Here is a 7071-nt window from a genome sequence, read left to right as displayed (position 1 = left end):
CAGATTGGAACCTCCTAAAGCGTGATCTAAAGTTGCTCTCTCTTTGTAAGGTGATGGTCTCAGAAAAAACACATAGTTCGGGCTGGAGAGATGGCTTAGCGGTTAAGCGCTTGCCTGTGAAGCCTAAGGACTCCGGTTCGAGGCTCGGTTCCCCAGGTCCCACGTTAGCCAGATGCACAAGGGGGCGCACGCGTCTGGAGTTCGTTTGCAGAGGCTGGAAGCCCTGGCGCGCCCATTCTCTCTCTCTCCCTCTATCTGTCTTTCTCTCTGTGTCTGTCGCTCTCAAATAAATAAATAAATATTTAAAAAAAAAAAACAAAAACACATAGTTCTTACAGCAGTTGTTTCCAGTGTGCCCTTAATCTACTCCTCTCCTTCCTGTCACCATGGCATCCACTGGACTGTGCTCGAACCAGCTCAGGACACTTTCCTTTTCCATAGAGCAAGCAGGCAGGTGACAGTGGAAGCCTTTTTCTAGGTTCTGCTATGCCAGGCTCTGGTGACTGGGAGCTGTCATTATCTACAGTGAAGATGAAGCTGTGAAGGGTGTTGGGCTCCAGCTGGACCACAGACAAGATACTCCCTTGTGGGATTTCTCTAGCTCAGGGCCAGTGCCAGGATATTAATGGTATGCAAGGGCAAGCAGCTGGATGTGGTGGCACATGCTTTTAATCCCAGCATTCCGAGGCAGAGGTAGAAGGATCACTGTAAGTTCGAGGCCAGCCTAAGACTACACAGTGAATCCCAGGTCAACGAGACACTAGCTCAGAAAAAAAGAAAGAAAGAAAAGAAAAGCAAGGGATGTAACCACCCAGATGATTTGGGTAACCCTACCTCTTTCTCTCTCTTGGCTGATTAAAAAAAAAAAAAAGAAGAAAGAAAGAAAGAAAGAAAGAAATGTTTAAAGCATCACTAGAAACATGGAAGCAGTGACAGCAAATAGAGTGAATGAATGAATAAATAAGTAAAAAAATAGCCATTTGTAGGGGGATAATAATTAGGTGGATGTCTAGGGGGTTGAGAATTCCATGCCCACCTGAGAAGGTTCCAGAGCCCTGTAGACCCTTCCTCTACACAACATTTGCCTTCCTGGCAGTCCCTGGGTTGAGCAGGGAGCTTAGAGAGGGCCTGGAGCTCACCGCCGCGTAGCTGGTTTCTGCAGAGCTTCTGGGAGGTAGGGGATGTCTCAGAGTCTGAACCTCCCAGTCCAAAGCCCAGCAAGCCCCAGAGAGAGAGAGTAAATATTTGCCAGAGGACCAGCTTCTAACAAGTGGGTGAGACATGCCTTGTTTGCCCTTTACAAAAACCATATGTTTTTGTCTTTATTGGCAACAAATCTAGACCCTTGGATCCTGCCTTTCCACACAGAGGCTGCCCAGCTGGCTCTCTACAAGGCCTGGAGTGGAGATTAGACACAAATGGTGTAACCATTAAAATTGGTTTCAAAGTGCATTTAATATCTAAGAACAGTCCTGACACAATGTTATGGGAAAAGAATGTCACAGAAGACTCTATACAATATGATAGGCCGGAGAGATGGCTTAGCAGTTAAGGTGCTTACTTGCAAAGCCTAAGGACCCAGGTTCAATTCTCTAGGTCCCACCTAAGCCAGATGCACGTGGTGGTACATGCATCTAGAGTTCATTTTCAGTGGCTAGAGGCCCTGATGCACCTATTCTCTCTCCTCCCTCCTGTCCCTAATAAGTACATTAGAAAACAAAAAGATGATACCACATATTTGCTGCTAGCTAGTTACCACACAGAAGCCAAGACTAGAAGAAAATATGCCAAAACATTAGGAAGTGTTGAACAAGCACTTTATAGATAATTTTCTTTTGTTATTCATATTTTGCTAGGTCTTATAAATTTTCTACATTGAACATTTATCTATTTATGTATTTACTTATTTGGTGTATTTTTGTGTGTGTATTCAGGAACTCACAGGCCACATCTGAACCCAGGTACTCAGAGTTTTGTAGCAGGCATTTTATCCACTGAGCAATCTCTCCAGCCTACATTTTGTTTTTTCTTTTTAAAGGTGTGTACCACCACACCCAGAAAAGCTGGAATTCACTGTGTAGTCTTAGGGTGGCCTTGAACTCATGGCAATCCTTCTACATTTGCTTCCCATGTGCTTGGATTAAAAGCATGCCACCATGCCTGGCTAACATAAGGTTCTTTTAAAAAAATATTTTTTGCTGCGAGTGGTGGCGCACGCCTTTAATCCCAGCACTCGGGAGGCAGAGGTAGGAGGATCACCGTGAGTTCAAGGCCACCCTGAGACTACAGAGTTAATTCCAGGTCAGCCTGGACAAGAGTGAGACCCTACCTTGAAAAACCAAAAAAAAAAAAAAAAAAAAATATATATATATATATATATATATGTATATATATATATATATTTATTTTTAAAAAGATTTTTTTTATTTTTTTATTAGAGACAGGGAGGAGGTTGGAGGAGAGAAAGAGAATGAGAATGGGCACGCCAGGGCCTCTAGCCACTGTAAATGAACTCCAGACACATGTGGCATCATGTGCATCTGGCTTACGTGGGACCTGGAGAATCAAACCTGGGTCCTTGGGATTCGCAGGCATGTGCTTTAACCACTAAGCAATCTCTCCAGCTTTATTTATTTATTTATTTGCAAGCAGAGAGAGATAATGGGCATGCCAGGGACTCCAGCTGTTGGAAACTAACTCCAGATACATATGCTACTGTGCATTTGGCTTTATGTGGGTTCTGGGGAGTTGAACCTTGGTTGTTAGGCTTTGCAGGCAAGCATCTTAACCACTGAGCAATTTCTCCAACTCTAACATGGGATTTTCAAAATATACTTTTTTTTTTCTTTTTCAAAATTTTTATTAACAACTTCCATGATTATAAAAAATATCCCATGGTAATACCCTCCCCCCCCCACACTTTCCCCTTTGAAACTCCATTCTCCATCATATTCCCTCCCTATCTCAATCAGTCTCTCTTTTATTTTGATGTCATGATCTTTTCCTCCTCTTATGTTGGTCTTCTGTAGGTAGTGTCAGGCACTGTGAGGTCATGGATATCCAGGCCATTTTGTGTCTTAGGGGAGCACGTTGTAAGGAGTCCTACCCTTCCTTTGGCTCTTACATTCTTTCTGCCACCTCTTCCACAATAGACCCTGAGCCTTGGAAGGTGTGATAGAGATATTACAATACTGAGCACTCCAGTCACTTCTTTCCAGCACCATGATACCTTCTGAGTCATCCCAAGGTCACTGCCATCTGAAAAGAGAAGAATCTCTACCCAAAGTGAGAGTAGCTTTAATATAAGGGTATGAACATTAACAGAAGTGCTTACTGGGCAGTTTGATAAACATAGTATATACATTTAGCCAGACAGCAGCAGACATTACACCCCTAGGGCTCATGACTACCCCTGTTTTAAGTTTTCAGTATCACGGATGTATTTCCTCCCATGGAGCGGTCCTCCAGTCCAATTAGAGGGCAGTTGGTTTCCACTATGACAGATGTGCCACTATTGCACCCATTGGCTCATTTGGCCTGGTTGGCCAAATATAAGGCTTGCAGTGTCCACTGTTGAGTATCTTCACTGGTGGTTTCTCTCTCTCCCATTGAACTGCATGCATCATGGCTTTTTCCAGCTTTCTGTCAGCTGGTTTACATGGAGGAGGTTATCAGCTCAGTTTCAGCAGGATTTCTCAGTGGCCTTACAGCCCAAGTATGTGGAGTCTTCAGTAATAGGGTCTTATTCCTGGTGGGAAACCAAGGGCCTTGTCTGTAATATTTTGGGGGCATCAGGGACCTCCCTGGCCAATAACTCACTGGAAGGTATCCCATCCCTGGCACTGAAAATTTTTCGGTAACAATCTATGGCTCCTGAGAGTTATTGTCCCCCCCCCCCCAAAAAAAAGGATTCCATATGATTTATTTATATCCTCTTAGATTTTGATTAGCCCTCCCTCCACCTTTCCTTTAGTCAATCTCTTCCCCTGACCTCACTTTGGGCCTCAAAATATACTCTTATTAATTTTACTTGAGAGAGAAAGAGAGGGAGGGAAGATGGCACATCACAGCCTCTTGCTGCCACCAATGAATTCCAGATGCATGTTCCGTTGTACGTCTGCCTTTATGTGGCCAGCAGGCTTTGTAAGCAAGTACCTTTAACCACTGAGCCATCTCCCCAGCCCCAACATGGAGTAGTTCAACCCCATTCATAACCATTTTTGTTCATCTCCCAATGCTACACTAATATGAAAACTGTAGCATTTCCTTCCCACCGCTATCACTAAGTCTAAGAGGAAGGCAGAAGCTGATAAACTGGTAACTAATAACAGATACTGTGTGCCACTTGCTGACATGTGACATGTGTATCTGTTTCTGGGCCACACAAGGAGGAAGTTAGTTCTGTTGGGGTAGGGATCAAGGAGGGTACCATAGAATTGCTAGTGCGAGGGCTGGAAAGATGGCTTAGTGATTAAGGTACTTGCCTGTGAAGCCTAAGGATCCAGGTTTGCCTCCCCAGAACCCATGTAAGCCAGATGCACAAGGTGACGTATGTGTCTGCAGTTTGTTTGTGGTAGCTGAGGCCCTGGTGCGTCCGTTCTTTCTCTCTCTCTCTGTCCCCACCTCTCAAATAAATAAATAAAATATTTTAAGAAAAGAAAAGGGGTTCTCCATCATGGCGCAGGACCAAGGTGAAAAGGAGAACCCCATGTGGGAACTTCGCATCTGCAAGCTCTGCCTCAGTATCTGTGTGGGGGAGAGTGGAGACAGACGCCAACGTGTTGGAGCAGCTCACAGGCCAGACCGCTGTGTTTTCCAAAGCTAGATATACTGTCAAGTCCTTTGGCATTAGGAGAAATGAAAAGATTTCTGTCCACTGCACAGTCTGTGGGGCCAAGGCAGAAGAGTCTGAAGGTGAGAGAGTACGAGTTAAGAAAAAATAACTTCTCAGATACTGGAAACTTTGGTTTTGGCATCCAGGAACACATTGACCTGGGCATCAAGTATGACCCAAGCATTGGTATCTATGGCCTGGACTTCTGTGTGGTGCTGGGTAGGTCAGGTTTCAGCATCGCAGACAAGAAGCACAGGACAGGCTGCATTGGGGCCAAACACAGAATCAGCAAAGAGGAGGCCAGGCGCTGGTTCCAGCAGAAGTATGACGGGATCATCCTTCCTGGCAACTAAACCATCCAAATGGCCAATAAGATGTTTTCTGTGACATGTTAAAAAAAAAGAAAATGAAAAAGAAAAAAGAAAAGGGGCCGGGGGCTGGAGGGATAGCTTAGCAGTTAAGGCATTTGCCTGCAAAGCCAAAGGATCCAGGTTTTATTCCCCAGGACCCACGTTAGTCAGATGCAGAAGGAGGCACACGCATCTGGAGTATGTCTGCAGTGGCTGGAAGCTTTGGCATGCCCATTCTCTCCCCCCCCCCCTCTCTCTGTGTGTGTGTCAAATAAATAAATAAATAAAAATAAAATATTTTTTAAAAAGGAGCTGGGCGTGGTGGTGCATGCCTTTAATCCCAGCACTTGAGAGGCAGAGGTAGAAGGATCGCCGTGAGTTCAAGGCCACCCTGAGATGACATAGTGAATTCCAGGTCAGCCTGGGCTAGAGTGAGACCCTAATTGAGAAAAAGAAAAAGGAAAAAAAAAGAATTGCTAGTGCCAGAGCTGAGCTTTGACAGGTGGAAACGATTAAGTTGGGCAAAAACATAGAGGTAGGGCCCGAGGCATTCAATGACAAGTGCATATGTACTGTGGCCCCAGGGATAGATGGTATCTGCAGGAGGTGAGACTAGTAGTGAGGTTTATCTGTCTGTCTGTCTGTCTGTGAACAGCAAGGAAAAGTTAGGTGGTTAGGACTGTGAATGTCCTGTAACATAGAATTTAGGACTCTACTGTCGATGTGGAGGGGACATCCAGGGCTTCTAAAGAGGGAGAATACTTGCAAATTAACTGTGAAATTTACTCTGATCTTCCTGGTAACAGCAAGTGCTGAGGCAGTAAGGTCTTCAGTCCTTGGAGTAGTGGTTAGGTACAGCCGGCCTGGAGTTAAGCATTTGCTACAAATAATTCACAGAGATGAGAGGAGAGCTCACTGTTCTCTGGGCGAGGTGGTTCTGCGTGGCTTCCACCTCTTGAACTTCCTCTAAATCCTGAGCATATTATAGTGACCAAGTGCTCAGACCTTCGTGCTGGTCAAAAATGCTATATTCGTTTGTGGAAAAGCCTTATGTGATCCCAGTACTTGGGATGCTGAGGCAAGAGGATTGCTATCAGTTCAAGGCCAGTATGGGTCACAGAGTAAGTACTAGGCTAGCCAGGGCTACCTAGAAATATCCTGTTGAGAGAGGGAGTGGAGGGAGAGAAAGGAAGAGGGAGAGAGAGAAAGAGCTGCTCCTCCCTGAGTCACAGCTGACCTTTTTGTGACATGACCACCCAAAGCAATAGGACTAGGTTTCTGGGGGTAAGCCCCATTCAGCCTGTAGGGACTGCTCCCTTGGCAGCGGTATGTGGGTAGAGCCCAAGGCAGTTAAGTTCTGTCCCCTAGCCAGGCAAGTGCACTTTACTGTAGCTGGTCACAGGACAGTGTATCTAGTCAGTAACAGGGAGAAATCCACCTCCCACAGCATGTCTGCTTCACAGGAAGGCTGAGCTGAGACTTAGACATTGATTTATGGATTCAAGGATTGAATAGCTCCTTGTATAGATTCAAGGATTGTCATTTCCTCCAATAGCTTAGAATTTATTATCATTATTACTTATTAGATTGTTCTTGATTGAGCCATTTGATGTTCCCAACCTTCTGATATATTCCCATTTCCTTTGAACACTTTCTTGCTTCTTTTATAGTATATGTGTCTATGTGTCCACGTGGTGCCCCATGCTTGTGCCTGTAATAGCTGGAGCAGAATATCAGGTGTCTTCATCCATCATTCTCTTACTGATCCCACAGCTTAGTGTTTTGAAAATATTTATTTATTATTTGAGGGGGGGGAGAGAGAGAGGGAGAGGGAGGGAGAATATGGGTGTGCCAGGGCATCCAGCCACTTGCAAATGAACTTCAGAA

At 44.9% G+C, this 7071-nt stretch overlaps 1 pseudogene; it reads left to right on the top strand.

The window, feature by feature from the left end:
- The first annotated feature begins 4675 nt into the window (after positions 1 to 4675).
- Positions 4676 to 5221, top strand: LOC101611736 (annotated as a pseudogene).
- Positions 5222 to 7071: the final 1850 nt, after the last annotated feature.

This window comes from Jaculus jaculus, chromosome 9 (assembly GCF_020740685.1).
Source record: "Jaculus jaculus isolate mJacJac1 chromosome 9, mJacJac1.mat.Y.cur, whole genome shotgun sequence".
In the NCBI taxonomy this organism is placed as follows: Eukaryota; Metazoa; Chordata; class Mammalia; order Rodentia; family Dipodidae; genus Jaculus; species Jaculus jaculus.
Note: the sequence above shows the minus strand (reverse complement) of the source record. Positions and strands in the feature narration are given on the sequence as shown.